Here is a 20,586-nt window from a genome sequence, read left to right on the forward strand (position 1 = left end):
CATGTTTCTTAATAGTGGAATCCACAAGGTGCAAGTTTAGAGAGCAATCATCAAAATCACGGAAACCTAACAAATCACACAAAGTCTTTGGAATCGTGGAAACACTAGCACCCAAATCACATAAAGCATAGCATTCATGATATTTAATTTTAATTTTAATAGTTGGTTCCCACTCATCATAAAGTTTTCTAGGGATAGAAACTTCCAATTCAAGTTTTTCTTCATAAGATTGCATCAAGGCATCAATGATATGTTTAGTAAACGCTTTATTTTGACTATAAGCATGAGGAGAATTTAGCACGGATTGAAACAAGGAAATACAATCAATGAAAGAGCAATTTTCATAGTTAAATTCCTTGAAATCCATAATAGTGGGTTTAGCAACATCTAGGGTTTTAATTTCTTCAATCCCACTTTTATCAAATTTAGCATCAAGATCATAAGATTCAGAATTCTTGGAACGCCTTCTAGGTAAAGGTGGATCATATTCAGTCCCATCATTATCAAGATTCATATTGCAAAACAAAGATTTAATAGGGGACACATCAATAACTTTTAGATCTTCATCATTATTTTCATAGGAACTAGAAGAACACGCTTTTATAAAGGCATCTTTCTTAGCACGCATCCTAGCGGTTCTTTCTTTGCACTCGTCAATGGAAATTCTCATGGCTTTGAGAGACTCATTGATATCATGCTTAGGTGGAATAGATCTAAGTTTCAAAGAATCAACATCAAGAGCAATTCTATCAACGTTCCTAGCCAAATCATCAATCTTAAGCAATTTTTCTTCAATCATAGCATTAAAATTCTTATGTGAAGTAATAAATTCTTTAATATTAGAATCAAAATCAGAGGGCATATTATTATAGTTTCCATAGGAATTGCTGTAGGAATTACCATAATTATTAGAGGGATTACTAGGATAAGGCCTAGGATTGAAATTTCCTCTATACGCATTATTACCAAAATTGTTCCTACCAACAAAATTCACATCCATAGATTCATTATTATTCTCAATCAAAGTAGACAAGGGCATATCATTAGGATCAGAAGAAACACTCTTATTAGCAAATAATTTCATAAGTTCATCCATCTTTCCACTCAAAACATTAATTTCTTCTATCGCATGCACCTTTTTATTAGTAGATCTTTCAGTATGCCATTGAGAATAATTAACCATAATATTATCTAGGAGTTTAGTAGCTTCTCCTAAGGTGATTTCCATAAAAGTGCCTCCCGTGGCCGAATCCAAAAGATTTCTAGAAGCAAAATTCACTCCGGCATAAAAATTTTGTATAATCATCCACAAATTTAAACCATGAGTAGGGCAATTACGTATCATTAATTTCATTCTCTCCCAAGCTTGTGCAACATGTTCATGATCAAGTTGCTTAAAATTCATAATATCGTTTCTAAGAGAGATGATTTTAGCGGGAGGAAAATACTTAGAGATAAAAGCATCTTTGCACTTGTTCCATGAATCAATACTATTTTTAGGCAAAGACGGAAACCAAGCTTTAGCACGATCTCTAAGAGAAAAAGGAACTAACTTCAATTTAACAATATCATTATCCACATCTTTCTTCTTTTGCATGTCACACAAATCAACGAAGCTATTTAGATGGGTAGCGGCATCTTCACTAGGAAGGCCGGAAAACGGATCTTTCATGACAAGATTCAGAAAAGCAGTATTAATTTCACAAGATTCAGCATCGGTAAGAGGAGCAATCGGAGTGCTAATAAAATCATTGTTGTTGGTATTGGTGAAGTCACACAATTTAATATTATCTTGAGCCATCGTGACAAACAACAAACTAACACACAAGCAAACAAAAAGCAAGCGGGAAAAAAGAGGCAAATAGAGAAAGAGAGGGAGGATAGAGAGAGAGGGCAAATAAAACGGCAAGGGTGAAGTGGGGGGAGAGGAAAACGAGAGGCAAATGGCAAATAATGTAATGCGGGAGATAAGGGTATGTGATGGGTACTTGGTATGTTGACTTTTGCGTAGACCTCCCCGGCAACGGCGCTAGAAATCCTTCTTGCTACCTCTTTTAGCATTGCGTTGGTTTTCCCCGAAGAGGAAGGGATGATGCAGCAAAGTAGCGTAAGTATTTCCCTCGGTTTTTGAGAACCAAGGTATTAATCCAGTAGGAGGCTATGTGCGAGTCCCTCGTACCTGCACAAAACAAATAAATCCTCGCAACCAACGCAATTAGGGGTTGTCAATCCCTATAGGGCCACTTACGAGAGTGAGATCTGATAGATATGATAAGATAATATTTTTGGTATTTTTATGATAAAGATGCAAAGTAAAATAATGGCAAAGTAAATAGCAAAGTAAATAACTAAGTAGTAGGAGATTAATATGATAAGGATAGACCCGGGGGACATAGGTTTCACTAGTGGCTTCTCTCGAGAGCATAAGTATTCTACGGTGGGTGAACAAATTACTGTTGAGCAATTGACAGAACTGAGCATAATTATGAGAATATCTAGGTATGTTCATGTATATAGGCATCACGTCCGAGACAAGTAGACCAACTCCTGCCTGCATCTACTTCTATTACCCCACTCATCGACCGCTATCCAGCATGCATCTAGAGTATTAAGTTAAAAACAGAGTAACGCTTTAAGCAAGATGACATGATGTAGAGGGATAGACTCATGCAATATGATGAAAACCCCATCTTGTTATCCTCGATGGCAACAATAGAATACGTGCCTTGCTTCCCTTACTGTCACCGGGAAAGTACACCGCAAGATTGAACCCAAAGCCAAGCACTTCTCCCATTGCAAGAAAGATCAATCTAGTAGGCCAAACCAAACTGATAATTCGAAGAGACTTGCAAAGATAACCAATCATACATAAAAGAATTCAGAGAAGATTCAAATATTATTCATAGATAGACTTGATCATAAACCCACAATTCATCGATCTCAACAAACACACCACAAAAAGAAGATTACATCGAATAGATCTCCACAAGAGAGGGGGAGAACATTGTATTGTTATCCAAAAAGAGAGAAGAAGCCATCTAGCTACTAACTATGGACCCGTAGGTCTGAAGTAAACTACTCACACTTCATCAGAGAGGCTATGGTGTTGATGTAGAAGCCCTCCGTGATCGATCCCCCTCCGCCGGAGCTCCGGAACAGCCCCCAAGATGGGATCTCGTGGATATAGAAAGTTACGGCGGTGGAATTAGGGTTTTGGCTCCTGTTCTGATTGTTTGGGGGTACGTGGATATATATAGGAGGAAGAAGTACATCAATGGAGCAACGGGGGGCCCACGAAGGTGGAGGGCGCGCCTGGGGGGGGGGAGGCGCGCCCCCTACCTCGTGGCCTCCTGTTAGTTGGCTTGACGTAGGGTCCAAGTCTCCTGAGTTGTATTCGGTGAGAAAATCACGTTCCCGAAGGTTTCATTCCGTTTGATATTCCTTTTCTTCGAAACCCTAAAACAGGCAAAAAACAGCAATACTGGGCTGGGCCTCCGGTTAATAGGTTAGTCCCAAAAATAATATAAAGTGGATAATAAAGCCCAATAATGTCCAAAACAGTAGATAATATAGCATGGAGCAATCAAAAATTATAGATACGTTGGTTACGTATCAGTCATATGACCGTAGCCCCTAGACCTAAAGTAGTTGGCCCAACTGACTAAAGGATTGTTATATCGTCAGGTACTCACAGAGAATAATAACACATTGTCCAAGGAGCTTGAAGGGTGTCGGACCAAACTAACTGTTCTCACTGCCGAACTGGAGAATTTAAAGAATTCCAGAAAGGCATCAGATGGTAAGCACAACAGTGTCCGGGAAAACGATTCTGCGCCAACAATGATTTTAAAATATGCATTGTTTTGTTTTCAGCGAAGGGATCAATAGAGCAGTCGGAGGAAAGGCTAAAGGCTGCTCAGGCGGACAAGGAGCATGCCGAAGGACAAGAAGCCGCTGGTCAATGTATACTAATGTGAACAAGGGATGAGAAGAACAAGCTGCAAGATGCCAACATCAAGCAGGCAGAGGAGCTGAAGGACATACGAGCCCAACTGGCGAATGCCTTGAAAGAGAACAGAAAGCTGAAAGGCAGCATATTCAGTATACCTTTTAACCTTATTTCCATACAGTCCCCTAATGGGAAGTTTTAACAACTTCTATTTCTGTACGCATGCTGCCTGGGCAGCCCGAAGAAGAGGTATCCGGATTCCAAGGCGATCTGCTACAAGAGTTGTCGAAAGTGCATGAACGAGCCCGAAAGGCAATGAGGAACATTGCTAAAGTTCAATGCCAGCTGATTCTCCTCCATGAAGTATGGAGGAGCTCGTGAATTTATTCAAAGGACCTCATCGCCGCTTTGGACTATGGAAGATATCAGCATGCCGAGAAGGTGCACGAGAGGCCCGGGCCATGGTGCAAACACGGCACACCGGACTTGATCCGAATCATATGGCCCGGGTCGGGCCTCGGGGACCAGACGGAGAGGAAATTCCTGTTAGCTTAGTATATGACCAAGTAAAGATAGCCGCCAAGTTTTCTCAGCAGGATTGTAAGCTAGACAACTTATAAGATGGTCTAGAGGAGGAGGTAGTTTTTGAGTCCAAGTAGTAATGTACTTTTATCGACAAACGTATCTCCAGCCGAATTATAAAATGTTTGTCATGGCAAACCTTCGCTTTAACCTCCTAAGTCCAAAGTTTGGAGTGTTTCTGAATACTGTACTGGTGGTTAACACCAAAGTATGTTTGGAAACTAGGCAGTCCGGTCATAGTTGCTTGAACAGAAAGTTGTATTCGAGGAGTTATGATCATAAGACACATCTTCCAGAGAGAATAGTTCCGTTAAGGGTTCCTCTCCCTGGGCCAGCATGCGTTGTTGTGCACGCCTGAGTTGTGATGCTAAAAATCACAGTATGTTATATTTTGGGGGCCTGTAGCACAATGAATGCAATTCATCTTTTGTTCTCCGACCTATTATTCCCTTAAGAATGCTAGCTTTCGGCTTCACCCGTCTGAAGTACACGTCTGGATAACCCGACTTTAACTTTTGGGGAACGTAGTAATTTCAAAAAAATTCCTACGCACACAGAGGATCATGGTGATGCATAGCAACGAGAGGGGAGAGTGTGTCCACGTACCATCGTAGACTGAATGCGGAAGCATTAGCACAACGCGGTTGATATAGTCGTACGTCTTCACGATCCGACCAATCCAAGTACCGAACGCACGGCACCTCTGAGTTATGCACACGTTCAATTTGATGACGCCTCGCGAGCTCCGATCCAGCAAAGCTTCATAGGAGAGTTTCATCAGCACGACGGCGTGGTGACGGTGATGATGATGCTACCGACGCAGGGCTTCGCCTAAGCACCGCTACGATATGATCGAGGTGGATTATGGTGGAGGGGGCACCGCACACGGCTAAGAGATCAATGATCAATTGTTGTGTCTCCAAGGGGTGCCCCTCTCCCCGTATATAAAGGAGTGGAGGAGGGAGAGGGCCGGACCTCTCTATGGCGCGCCCTAGGGGAGTCCTACTCCCATCGGGAGTAGGATTCCCCTTTCCTAGTAGAACCAGGAGCCCTTCCAAGTAGTAGGAGTAGGAGAAAAGGAAAGGGAAAAGAGAAGAGAAGGAAGGAGGGGGCGCCGCCCCTCCCCCTAATCCAATTCGGACTAGGCCTTGGGGGCGCGCGCAGCCTCTCCTCTCTCTTTCCCCTAAATCCCAATAAGGCCCATCTACTCCCCGGTGAATTCCCGTAACTCTCCGTTACTCCGAAAAATACCCGAATCACTCGGAACCTTTCCGATGTTCGAATATAGTCATCCAATATATCGATATTTACGTATCGACCATTTCGAGACTCCTCGTCATGTCCCCGATGTCATCCGGGACTCCGAACTACCTTCTGTACATCAAAACACAAAAACTCATAATACCGATCGTCACCGAACTTTAAGCGTGCGGACCCTACGGGTTCGAGAACTATGTAGACATGACCGAGACACGTCTCCGGTCAATAACCAATAGCGGAACCTGGATGCTCATATTGGCTCCCGCATATTCTACGAAGATCTTTATCGGTCAAACCGCATAACAACATACGTTGTTCCCTTTGTCATCGGTATGTTACTTGCCCGAGATTCGATCATCGGTATCTCAATACCTAGTTCAATATCGTTATCGGAAAGTCTCTTTACTCATTCCGTAATACATCATCCCGTAACTAACTCATTAGTTACAATGCTTGCAAGGCTTATAGTGATGTGCATTACCGAGTGGGCCCAGAGATACCTCTCCGACAATCGGAGTGACAAATCCTAATCTCGAAATACGCCAACTCAACAAGTACCTTTGGAGACACCTGTAGAATACCTTTATAACCACCCAGTTACGTTGTGACGTTTAGTAGCACACAAAGTGTTCCTCTGGTAAACGGGAGTTGCATAATCTCATAGTCAAAGGAACATGTATAAGTCATGAAGAAAGCAATAGCAACATACTAAAACATCAAGTGCTAAGCTAACGGAATGGGTCAAGTCAATCACATCATTCTCCTAATGATGTGATCCCGTTAATTAAATGACAACTCATGTCTATGGCTAGGAAACATAACCATCTTTGATCAACGAGCTAGTCAAGTAGAGGCATACTAGTGACACTTTGTTTGTCTATGTATTCACACATGTACTAAGTTTCCGGTTAATAAAATTCTAGCATGAGTAATAAAAATTTATCATGATATAAGGAAATATAAATAATAACTTTATTATTGCCTCTAGGGCATATTTCCTTTAGTAACAATCGCAGAGATGCTCCATTTATGCCCTAGCCGAACAAACGGGAATGTAGGGCATAAGCACAGGAGCCAGGCAACCCAGCTTGGCAAAAACTTAAGTCATAAAGGTGCATATAATGGCGAGGAAAAGACATATATGAGAAGACGACGCATATATACGGCGAGCTTGATGCTCGAAAAATAATAATAAGCTTCGGTGACAAGAAGCCCCTAGGTATTGGGGGGTATATACATTTAAGGATGTATACCCCTTAGGTGTGCGGTTTATCCGAACATGGGCTAGAAATCATATAAAAACGAAAATAAGAAAGAGAAAAAGAGAAAAAGGTAATGAACTGTGAGTTCGGACTTAGGTGTAGAATCTTCGGAGTTTGGTAGCGTTCCAAGGGTTCGGCTCTAAGCGATTGTCTGATGCATTACGAAGGCGATAGGCTCCTCCAGTGAGAACTTCATCTATAATGAAGGGACCCTCCCATTTGGGATTGAGCTTGTCCTTTTTCTTCTCTGGTAGGCGTAGAACGAGTTCACCGACATTGTAAGTATTGGCCCGCACTTCTCTGCTTTGGTATATTCGAGCTTGTTGTTGGTAGAATGCTGAGCGAGATTTTGCGACATCACGCTCCTCCTCCAAGCCGTCTAAGTCATCTTGCCAATCGAGCTCGGCCTCTCTCTCTTCGTACATGCGTACTCGAGGTGAGTTGTGAATAATATCGCAGGGCAAGACAGCCTCTGCGCCGTACACCATAAAGAACAGTGTGTATCCGGTCATGCGATTGGGCGTGGTCCGCAGTCCCTAGAGTACGGAGTCAAGCTCCTCAACCCAGTGTTTATCTGACTCCTTTAAGGATCGCACTAGTCTGGGTTTAATGCCGCTCATTATCAGGCCATTAGCCCATTCGACTTGACCGTTTGTTTGGGGGTGATAGACGGAGGCATAATCGAGCTTGATGCCCAGATTAGCGCACTAGGTTTTTACTTCTTCAACTGTGAAGTTAGAGCCGTTATCGGTGATGATGCTGTGTGGGACACCATAACAGTGTACAACAACGGATATGAAGTCTATCACTGGTCAACTTCGGCCATTTTAACTGGTTTGGTCTCTATCCACTTAGTGAATTTATCTACCACGACCAGCAGGTATTTTTTCTTATGGCTTCCCCCTTTGAGGGGTCCGACCATGTCAAGCCCCCAGACCGCGAAAGGCCAAGTAATTAGGATTGTTTGTAGGGTGGTAGGTGGCATATGGCTTTGATTGGCGAAAAGCTGGCATCCTACACAACGTTGGATGAGGTCTTGTGCATCTGCTTGGGCCGTGGGCTACAAAAAACAGGTACAGAAGGCCTTGCTTACGAGGCCCCAAGCTGCGGCGTGATGGCCGCCAAGACCAGCATGGATTTCAGCCAAGAGTTGTCGCCCCTCTTCTTCGGAGATACATCTTTGAAGGACTTCGGTATTACTTTTCTTGTAGAGTTCTCCTTCATGAACCTTGTAGGCTTTCGAACGATGAACAATGCATCGAGCCTCATTTTGGTCTTTGGGGAGATCTCGCCTATTAAGGTAGGCCAGGAAGGGTTCGGTCCATGGGGCGATTACTGCCAAGATTACATGGGCTGATGGTGTTATTTTAGTGGCCGAGCCACCGATGATATTGGAATTGTGTTTGGAATCAGGGGGTATGACCGGATCCGGACTGGTATTGCTGCTCTCATCCTGCCACGCCACGGATGGCTTGAAGAGCCTTTCCACGAAGGTATTGGGCGGGACTGGGTCGCATTTAGCACCCATCCAAGCAAGGGTGTCCACTGCTTGATTACTCTCTCGGGCCACGTGATGAAACTCGAGCCCATTGAACCAAGCTGATATTTTAAGTACAGCGTTGCGGTAAGCCATGCTACCTCTTGAGCACTGGTTGGTTTTCCCTTGAATAGGAAAGGGTTTATGGTGGCTGTTTTGAGGAAAGTATATGGTGGGTTTATGGTACCGACAAAAGTTGCGCGGTACTAGAGAGACTAGCAATGGTGGAAGGGTGAGAGTGCGTATAATCCATGGACTCAACATTAGTCATAAAGAACTCACATACTTATTGCAAAAATCTATTATTTATCGAAACAAAGTACTACGCGCATGCTCCTAGGGGGATAGATTGGTAGGAAAAGACCATCGCTCGTTCCCGACTGCCACTCATATGGAAGACAAACAATGAATAAATCATGCTCTGACTTCATCACATAACGATTCACCATACGTGCATGCTACGGGACTCACAAACTTTAACACAAGTATTTCTCAAATTCACAACTACTCAACTAGCATGACTCTAATATCATCATCTTCATATCTCAAAACAATCATCAAGTATCAAACTTCTCATAGTATTCAGTGCACTTTTTATGATAGTTTTCATTATACCCATCTTGGATGCCTACCATATTAGGACTAATTTTATAGCCAAAGAAAATCACCATGCTGTTCTAGAGGACTCTCAAAATGATATAAGTGAAGCATGAGAGATTCATAATTTCTATAAAATAAAACCATCTCTGTGCTCTTAAAAAGGTATAAGTGAAGCACTAGAGCAAAATTTATCTTGCTCAAAAGATATAAGTGAAGCACATAGAGTATTCTAATAAATTCTCATTCATGTGTGTCTCTCCAAAAGGTGTGTACAGCAAGGATGATTGTGGTAAACTAAAAAACAAAGACTCACATCATAAAAGACGCTCCAAGCAAAAGGCATATCATGTGGTGAATAAAAATATAGCATCAAGTAAAGTTACCGATGGACGAAGACGAAAGAGGGGATGCATTCCGGGGAATACCCAAGCTTAGGCTTTTGGTTGTCCTTGAATTTTAACTTGGAGTGCCTTGGGCATCCCCAATCTTAGGCTCTTGCCACTCCTTATTCCATAATCCATTAAATCTTTACCCAAAACTTGAAAACTTCACAACACAAAACTCAACAGAAAATCTCATGAGCTCAGTTAGTATAAGAAAACGAACCACCACTTAAGGTACTGTAATGAACTCATTCTTTATTTATATTGGTGTTAAACATATTGTATTCCAACTTCTCTATGGTTCACACCCCCCGATACTAGCCATAGATTCATCAAAATAAGCACACAACACGCGAAAAACATCATCTGTCAAAAACAGAACAGTCTATAGTAATATGTAGGTTTCGAATACTTCTGTAACCCCAAAAATTCTGAAATAAATTGGTGGACGTGAGGAATTTGTCTATTAATCATCTGAAATAAGAATCAACCTAATCGCACTCTTCAGTAAAAAAATGGCAGCAAATCTCGTGAGCGCTAAAGTTTCTGTTTTTTACAGCAAGATCACAAAAACTTCCCCCAAGTCCTCCCAAAGGTTCTACTTGGCACAGACACTAATTAAAAGCATAAAACCACATCTAAACAGAATCTAGATGAATTATTTATTACTAAATAGAACCAAAAAGTAATAAACAAAAATAAAATTGGGTTTCCTCCCAACAAGCGCTATCGTTTAATGCCCCTAGCTAGGCATAAAAACAAGAATAGATCTAGGTATTGTCATCTTTGGTATGCAATCCATAAGTGGCTATCATAATAGGTTAATAAGGTAATTTAACTCTATTTCTAGGAAAGTGTTCCATGCCTTTCCTTAACGGAAATTGGAATCTAATATTTCCTTCTTTCATATCAATAATTGCACCAGTCGTTCTAAGGAAAGGTCTACCAAGAATAATAGGACATATAGGATTGCAATCAATATCAAGAACTATGAAATCTACGGGCACATAATTCCTATTTGCAACAATAAGAACATCATTAATCCTTCCAACAGGTTTCTTAATAGTGGAATCTGTGAGGTGCAAATTTAAAGAACAATCATCAAATTCATGGAAACCTAACACATCACACAAAGTTTTTGGAATCATGGAAACACTAGCACCCAAATCACATAAATCATAGCATTAATGATCTTTAATCTTAATTTTAATAGTAGGTTCCCACTCATCATGTAGTTTTCTAGGGATAGAAACTTCTAATTCAAGCTTTTCTTCGCAAGATTGCATTAAAGCATCAAAGATATGTTCAGTAAAAGCTTTATTTTGACTATAAGCATCCGGAGAATTTAACACGGATTGCAACAAGGAAATACAATCTATCAAAGAGCAATTATCATAATTAAATCCCTTGAAATCCAAAATAGTGGGTTTATTGCTATGTAAAGTTTTGACCTCTTCAATCCCACTTTTATTAATTTTTGCATCAAGATTTAAAACCTCCGAATCATTGGGACGCCTTTTAACTAAAGTTGACTTATCTCCAGTCCCATCATTATCAAGATTCATATTGCAAAACAAATATTTAATAGGATACACATCAATCACTTTTAGATCTTCATCCTTATTATCATCAAAACTAGAAGAACATGCTTTTATAAAGCAATCTTTTTTAGCACGCATCCTAGCGGTTCTTTCTTTGCACTCATCAATGGAAATTCTCATGGATTTTAGAGACTCATTGATATCATGCTTAGGGGAATAGATCTAAGCTTCAAAGAATCAACATCAAGAGAAGTTCTATCCATGTTCCTAGCCAACTCATCAATCTTAGACAATTTTTCTTCAATCAAAGCATTGAAACTCTTTTGCGAACTAATAAATTCTTTAATACTAGATTCAAAATCAGAGGGCATCTTATTATAATTTCCATAAGAATTGTTGTAGGAATTACCATAATTATTAGAGGAATTACTAGGATACGGCCTAGGATTAAAGTTTCATCTATACGCGCTGTTACCAAAACTGTTCCTACTAAAAAAATTCACATCCATAGATTCATTATTATTCTCAATAGAAGTAGAAAAAGGCATATCATTGGGATCAATAGGAGCACTCTTATTAGCAAACAACTTCATAAGTTCATCCATCCTTCCACTCAAAACATTAATTTCTTCTATCACATGAACCTTTTTACTAGTAGATCTTTCGGAGTGCCATTGAGAATAATTAACCATAATATTATCTAGGAGTTTGGTAGCTTCTCCTAAAGTGATTTCCATAAAAGTGCCTCCTGCAGCCGAATCTAAAAGATTTCTAGAAGCAAAAATTCAATCTGGCATAAAATTTTTGTATGATCATCCATAAATTCAAACCATGAGTAGGGCAATTGCGAATCATTAATTTCATCCTCTCTGAAGATTGTGCAACATTCTCATGATCTAGTTGCTTAATATTCATAATATCATTTCTAAGAGAGATGATCTTAGCGGGAGGAAAATACTTAGAGATAAAAGCATCTTAGCACTTATTCCAAGAATCAATACTATTTTTAGGCAAAGAAGAAAACCAAGTTTTAGCACAATCTCTAAGCGAAAACGGAAATAGCTTCAATTTAACAATATCATTATCCACATCCTTCTTCTTTTGCATGTCACAGAAAACAACAAAGTTGTTTAGATGGGTAGCGACATCTTCACTAGGAAAGCCAGCAAATTGATCTGTCATGACAAGATTCAGTAAGGTAGTATTAATTTCACAAGATTCAACATCGGTAAGGGGAGTAATTAGAGTGCTAATAAAATCATTATTGTTGGTATTGGAAAAATAACATAATTTAGTATTGTCCTGAGCCATTGTGACACACAATCCAACACACAAGCACACAAGAAGTGAGTGAAAAAGAGGCGAATGGAAAAAGATGGCGAATAAAACGACAAGGGTGAAATGGGGCAGAGGAAAACGAGAGGCAAATGGCAAATAATGTAATGCGAGGGATAAGAGTTTGTGATGGGTACTTGGTATGTCTTGACTTGTGCGTAGATATCCCCGACAACGGCGCCAGAAATCCTTCTTGCTACCTCTTGAGCACTGCATTGGTTTTCCCTTGAAGAGGAAAGGGTGATGCAACAAAGTAGCATAAGTATTTCCCTCAGTTTTCGAGAAGCAAGGTATCAATCCAGTAGGAGACTACACGCAAGTCACCTCGTAGCTACACAAACAAATAAGAACCTTGCAACCAACGCGATAAAGGGTTGTCAATCCCTTCACGACCACTTTCAAAAGTGAGATCTGATAGACATAATAACATAAATATTTTTGGTCTTTTTTTGATATAGATTGAAAGTAAAGATTGCAAAGTAAAATAGATTGGAAACTTATATAATGGGAAAATAGACCCGGGGGCCATAGGTTTCACTAGTGGCTTCTCTCAAGATAGCATAAGTATTACGGTGGGTAAACAAATTACTGTCGAGCAATTGATACAAAAGTGCATAATTATGAGAATATCTAGGCATGATCATGTATATAGGCATCACGTCCGCGACAAGTAGACCGAAACGATTCTGCATCTACTACTATTACTCCACACATCGACCGCTATCCAGCGTGCATCTAGAGTATTAAGTTCATAAGAACAGAGTAACGTATTAGGCAAGATGACATGATATAGAGGGATAAACTCAAGCAATATGATATAAACCCCATCTTTTTATCCTCGATGGAAACAATGCAATACATGCCTTGCTGCCCCTGCTGTCACTATGAAAGGACACCGCAAGATTGAACCCAAAGGTAAGCACATCTCCCATGCAGAAAGATCAATCTAGTAGGCAAACCAAACTGATAATTCGAAGAGACTTGCAAAGATAACAAATCATACATAAAAGATTTAAGAGAAGAAACAAATATTGTTCATAGATAATCTTGATCATAAACCCACAATTCATCGGATCTCAACAAACACACCGCAAAAAGAATTACATCGAATAGATCTCCAAGAAGATCGAGGAGAACTTTGTATTGAGATCCAAAGAGAGAGAAGAAGCCATCTAGCTAATAACTATGGACCCGAAGGTCTATGGTAAACTACTCACACATCATCAGAGAGGCTATGGTGTTGATGTAGAAGCCCTCCGTGATCGATTCCCCCTCCGGCGGAGCTCCGGAAAAGGCCCCAAGATGGGATCTCTTGGGTACAGAAGGTTGCGGCGGTGGGGTATATGAGTATATATAGGAGGAAGAAGTACATCGGTGGAGCTGCGAGGGGCCCACGAGGGTGGGGGCGCGCCCCCTGCCCCGTGGCCTCCTCGTTTTTTTCTTGACGGCCACTCCAAGTCTCCTGGATCATGTTTGTTCCAAAAGGAACTCTCCTGAAGGTTTCATTCCATTTGGATTCCGTTTGATATTCCTTTTCTGCGAAACACTGAAATAGTCAAAAAAATAGCAATTTGCACTAGGCCTTCGGTTAGTAGGTTAGTCCCAAAAATAATATAAAAAGGTAAATTAAAGCCCATTAAACATCCAAAACAGATAATATAATAGCATGGAACAATAAAAAATTATAGATACGTTGGAGACGTATCAAGCATCCCCAAGCTTAATTCATGCTCGTCCTCGAGTAGGTAAATGATAAAAACCGAATTTTTGATGTGGAATGCTACCTAGCATAATTCTCAATGTAATTTTCTTTATTGTGGCATGAATGTTCAAATCCGGAAGATTCAAGACAAAAGTTTAATATTGACATAAAAATAATAATACTTCAAGCATACTAACAAAGCAGTCATGTCTTCTCAAAATAACATGGCCAAAGAGAGTTATCCCTACAAAATCATATAGTCTGGCTATGCTCCATCTTCACCACACAAAATATTTAAATCATGCACAACCCCGATGACAAGCCAATCAATTGTTTCATACTTTTGATGTTCTCAAACTTTTTCAATCTTCACGCAATACATGAGCGTGAGCCATGGATATAGCATTATAGGTGGAATAGAATGGTGGTTGTGGAGAAGACAAAAAGGAGAAGATAGTCTCACATCAACTAGGCATATCAATGGGCTATGGAGATGCCCATCAATAGATATCAATGTGAATGAGTTGGGATTGCCATGCAACAGATGCACTAGAGCTATAAATGTATGAAAGCTCAACAAAAGAACTAAGTGGGTGTGCATCCAATTCGCTTGCTCACAAAGATCTAGGGTATTTTGAGGAAGCCCATCATTGGAATATACAAGCCAAGTTCTATATTGTAAAATTCCCACTAGTATATGAAAGTGACAACATAAGAGACTCTCTATCATGAAGATCATGGTGCTACTTTAAAACACAAGTTTGGTAAAAGGATAGTAACATTGTCCCTTCTCTCTGTTTCTCTCATTTTTTGGGGCCTTCTCCCTTTTTTATGGCCTTTCTCCCCCCTTTTTTTATTTTCGTCTAGAGTCTCATCCCGACTTTTGGGGGAATCATAGTCTCCATCATCCTTTCCTCACATGCGACAATGCTCTAATAATGATGATCATCACACTTTTATTTACTTACAACTCGATACTTAGAACAAAATATGACTCTATGTGAAAGCCTCCGGTGGTGTACCGGGATGTGCAATGACTCATGAGTGACATGTATGAAAGAATTATGAAGGTGGCTTTGCCACAAATACGATGTCAACTACATGATCATGCAAAGCAATATGACAATGATGAAGTGTGTCATAATAAACGGAACGGTGGTAAGTTGCATGGCAATATATCTCGGAATGGCTATGGAAATGCCATAATAGGTAGGTATGGTGGTTGTTTTGAGGAACGTATATGGTGGGTTTATGGTACCGGAAAAAGTTGCGCGGTACTAGAGAGACTAGCAATGGTGGAAGGGTGAGAGTGCGTATAATCCATGGACTCAACATTAGTCATAAAGAACTCACATACTTATTTCAAAAATCTATTAGTTATCAAAACAAAGTACTACACGCATGCTCCTCGGGGGGTAGATTGGTAGGAAAAGACCATCGCTCGTCCCCGACCGCCACTCCTAAGGAAGACAATCAATAAATATATCATGCTCCGACTTCATCACATAACGGTTCACCATACGTGCATGCTATGGGAATCACAAACTTTAACACACGTATTTCTCAAATTCACAACTACTCAACTAGCATGACTCTAATATCACAATCTTCATATCTCAAAACAATCATCAAGTATCAAACTTCTCATAGTATTCAATGCACTTTTTATGATAGTTTTTATTATACCCATCTTGGATGCCTATCATATTAGGACTAATTTTATAGCCAAAGAAAATTACCATGCTGTTCTAGAGGACTCTCAAAATGATATAAGTGAAGCATGAGAGATCAATAACTTCTATAAAATAAAACCACCACCGTGCTCTTAAAAAGGTATAAGTGAGGCACTAGAGCAAAATTTATCTAGCTCGAAAGATATAAGTGAAGCACATAGAGTATTCTAATAAATTCCGATTCATGTGTGTCTCTCCAAAAGGTGTGTACATAAAGTATGATTGTGGTAAACTAAAAAGCAAAGACTCAAATCATACAAGACGCTCCAAGCAAAACACATATCATGTGGTGAACAAAAATATATCATCAAGTAAAGTTACCGATGGGCGAAGACGAAAGAGGGGATGCCTTCCGGGGCATCCCCAAGCATAGGATTTTGGTAGTCCTTGAATTTTACCTTGGGGTGCCTTGGTCATCCCCAAGCTTAGGCTCTTGCCACTCCTTATTCCATAATCCATTAAATCTTTACCCAAAACTTGAAAACTTCACAACACAAAACTCAACAGAAAATCTCATGAGCTCCGTTAGTATAAGAAAACAAACCACCACTTAAGGTACTGTAATGAACTCATTCTTTATTTATATTGGTGTTAAACCTACTGTATTACAACTTCTCTATGGTTCATACCACCCGATACTAGCCATAGATTCATCAAAATAAGCAAACAACACACAAAAAACAGAATATGTCAAAAACTGAATAGTTTGTAGTAATCTGTAGGTTTCGAATACTTCTGTAACGCAAAATTTCTGAAATAAATTGGTGGACGAGAGGAATTTGTCTATTAATCATCTACAAAAATAATCAACCTAATCGCACTCTCCAGTAAAAAATGGCTGAAAATCTCGTGAGCGCTAAAGTTCCTGTTTTTTACAGCAAGATCGCAAAACTTCCCCCAAATCTTCCCAAAGGTTCTACTTGGCACAAACACTAATTAAAAGCATAAAAACACATCTAAAAAGAATCTAGCTGAATTATTTATTACTAAACAGAACCAAAAATCAAGAAACAAAAATAAAATTGGGTTGCCTCCCAACAAGCGCTATCGTTTAACGCCCCTAGCTAGGCATAAAAACAAGAATAGATCTAGGTATTGTCATCTTTGGTATGCAATCCATAAGTGGCCTCATAATAGATTCACAATATAATTTAACTTTCTTTCTAGGAAAGTGTTCCATGCCTTTCCTTAACGGAAATTGGAATCTAATATTTCCTTCTTTCATATCAATAATTGAACCAATCGTTCTAAGGAAAGTTCTACCAAGAATAATAGGACATATAGGATTGCAATCAATGTCAAGAACTATGAAATCTACGGGCACATAATTCCTATTTGCAACAATAAGAACATCATTAATCCTTCCCATAGGTTTCTTAATATTGGAATCCGCGAGTTGCAAATTTAAAGAACAATCATCAAATTCACGGAAACCTAACACATCACACAAAGTTTTTGAAATCGTGGAAACACCAGCACCCAAATCACATAAAGCATAGCATTCATGATCTTTAATCTTAATGTTAATAGTAGGTTCCCACTCATCATGAAGTTTTCTAGGGATAGAAACTTCTAATTCAAGCTTTTCTTCGTAAGATTGCATTAAAGCATCAACAATATGTTTGGTAAAAGCTTTATTTTGACTATAAGCATGTGGAGAATTTAGAAGGGTTGCAACAAGGAAATACAATCTATCAAAGAGCAATTATCATAGTTAAATCCCTTGAAATACAAAATAGTGGGTTTATTGCTATGTAAAGTTTTGACCTCTTTAATCCCACTTTTATTAATTTTTGCATCAAGATCTAAAAACTCCGAATCATTGGGACGCCTTTTAACTAAAGTTGACTTATCTCCAGTCCCATCATTATCAAGATTCATATTGCAAAACAAATATTTAATAGGAGACACATCAATCACTTTTAGATATTCATCCTTATTATCATCAAAACTAGAAGAACACGCTTTTATAAAGCAATCTCTTTTAGCACGCATTCTAGCGGTTCTTTCTTTGCACTCATCAATGGAAATTCTCATGGATTTGAGAGACTCATTGATATCATGCTTGGGTGGAATAGATCTAAGCTTCAAATAATCAACATCAAGGGAAATTATATCCATGTTCCTAGCCAACTCATCAATCTTGGACATTTTTTCTTCAATCAAAGCATTGAAACTCTTTTGCGAACTAATAAATTCTTTAATACTAGATTCAAAATCAGAGGGCATATTATTATAATTTCCATAAGAATTGTTGTAGGAATTACTATAATTATTAGAGGAATTACTAGGATACGGCCTAGGATTAAAGTTTCCTCTATACGCGATGTTACCAAAACTGTTCCTAAGCTTGTGCAACATGCTCATGATCTAGTTGCTTAAAATTCATAATATCACTTCTAATAGAGATGATTTTAGCTGGAGGAAAATGCTTAGAGATAAAAGCATCTTTGCACTTATTCCAAGAATCAATACTATTTTTAGGCAAAGAAGAAAACCAAGTTTTAGCACCATCTCTAAGCGAAAACGGAAATAGCTTCAATTTGACAATATCATTATCCACGTCCTTCTTGTTTTGCATGTCACACAAATGAACAAAGTTGTTTAGATGGGTAGCGGCATCTTCACTAGGAAGGCCAGCAAATTGATCTTTCATGACAAGATTCAGCAAGGCAATATTAATTTCACAAGATTCAGCAACGGTAAAGGGAGCAGTCAGAATGATAATAAAATCATTATTGTTGGTATTGGAAAAATCACACAATTTAGTATTGTCCTGAGCCATTGTGACAAACAATCCAACACACAAGTACACAAGAAGCGAGTGAAAAAGAGGCGAACGGAAAATGAGGGCGATTAAAACGGTAAGGGTGAAGTGGGGGAGAGGAAAACGAGAGGCAAATGGCAAATAATGTAATGCGAGGGATGAGAGTTTGTGATGGGTACTTGGTATGTCTTGACTTGTGAGTAGATCTCCCCGACAACGGCGCCAAAAATCCTTCTTGCTAACTCTTGAGCACTGTGTTCGTTTTCCCTTGAAAAGGAAAGGGTGATGCAGCAAAGTAGCATAAGTATTTCCATCAGTTTTTGAGAACCAAGGTATCAATCCAGTAGGATCCTACACGCAAGTCACCTCGTAGCTACACAAACAAAAAAGAACCTTGCAACCAACGCGGTAAAGGGGTTGTCAATCCCTTCACGACCACTTGCAAAAGTGAGATCTGATAGAAATAATAAGATAAATATTTTTGGTATTTTTATGATATAGATTGAAAGTAAAGATTGCAAAGTAAAATAGATTGGAAACTTATATGATGGGAAAATAGACCCGGGGGCCATAGGTTTCACTAGTGGCTTCTCTCAAGATAGCATAAGTATTACGGTGGGTAAACAAATTACTGTCGAGTAATTGATAGAAAAGTGCATAATTATGAGAATATCTAGGCATGATCATGTATATAGGCATCACGTCCACGACAAGTAGACCGAAATGATTCTGCATCTACTACAATTAATCCACACATCGACCGCTATCCAGCATGCATCTAGAGTATTGAGTTCATAAGAACAGAGTAACGCATTAGGCAAGATGACATGATGTAGAGTGTTAAACTCAAGTAGTATGATATAAACCCAATCTTTTTATCCTCGGTGGCAACAATACAATACGTGCCTTGCTGCCCCTGCTATCACTGGGAAAGGACACCGCAAGATTGAACTTCAAGCTAAGCACTTCTTCCATTGCAAGAAAGATCAATCTACTAGGCCAAACCAAACTGATAGTTCAAAGAGACTCGCGAAGATAACTAATCATACATAAAAGATTTTAGAGAAGAATCAAATATTGTTCATAGATAATCTTGATCATAAACCCACAATTCATCGGATCTCGACAAACACACCGCAAAAAGAATTACATCAAATAGATCTCCAAGAAGATCGAGGAGAACTTTGTATTGAGATCCAAAGAGAGAGAAGAAGCCATCTAGCTAATAACTATGGACCCGAAGGTCTGTGGTAAACTACTCACACATCATCGGAGAGGCTATGGTGTTGATGTAGAAGCCCTCCGTGATCGATTCCCCCTCCGGCGGAGCTCCGGAAAAGGCCCCAAGATGGGATCTCTTGGGTACAGAAGGTTGCGGCGGTGGAAATAGGGTTTCATGGTGCTCCTGGATGTTTTCGGGGTATATGGGTATATATAGGAGGAAGAAGTATGTCGGTGGAGCTGTGAGGGGCCCATGAGGGTGGGGGGTGCGCCTGCCCCCTGGGCGCGCCCCCTGCCTCGTGGCCTCCTCGCTTCTTTCTTAACAGCCACTCCAAGTCTCTTGGACCACATTTGTTCCTAAAATAACTCCCCTGAAGGTTTCATTCTGTTTGGATTCCGTTTGATATTCCTTTTCCGTGAAACACTGAAATAGGCAAAAAACATCAATTTGCACTGGGCCTTTGGTTAGTAGGTTAGTCCCAAAAGTAATATAAAAAGGTAAATTAAAGCCCATTAAACATCCAAAACAGATAATATAATAGCATGGGAAAATAAAAAATTATAGATACGTTGGAGACGTATCAAGCCACCATCTTCGGATCTGTGGCATCAAATTCTCTGTTTATTTCGGATATTACGAGGTTTGAATCCCCGCGCAACTCCAGGCATTGTATGTCCATAGAGACGGCCATCCGAAGACCATGCAACAAGGCC

Source organism: Triticum urartu, chromosome 5A (genome assembly GCF_056163025.1).
Source record: "Triticum urartu cultivar PI428250 chromosome 5A, HENAU_Tu73, whole genome shotgun sequence".
Taxonomy (NCBI): domain Eukaryota; kingdom Viridiplantae; phylum Streptophyta; class Magnoliopsida; order Poales; family Poaceae; genus Triticum; species Triticum urartu.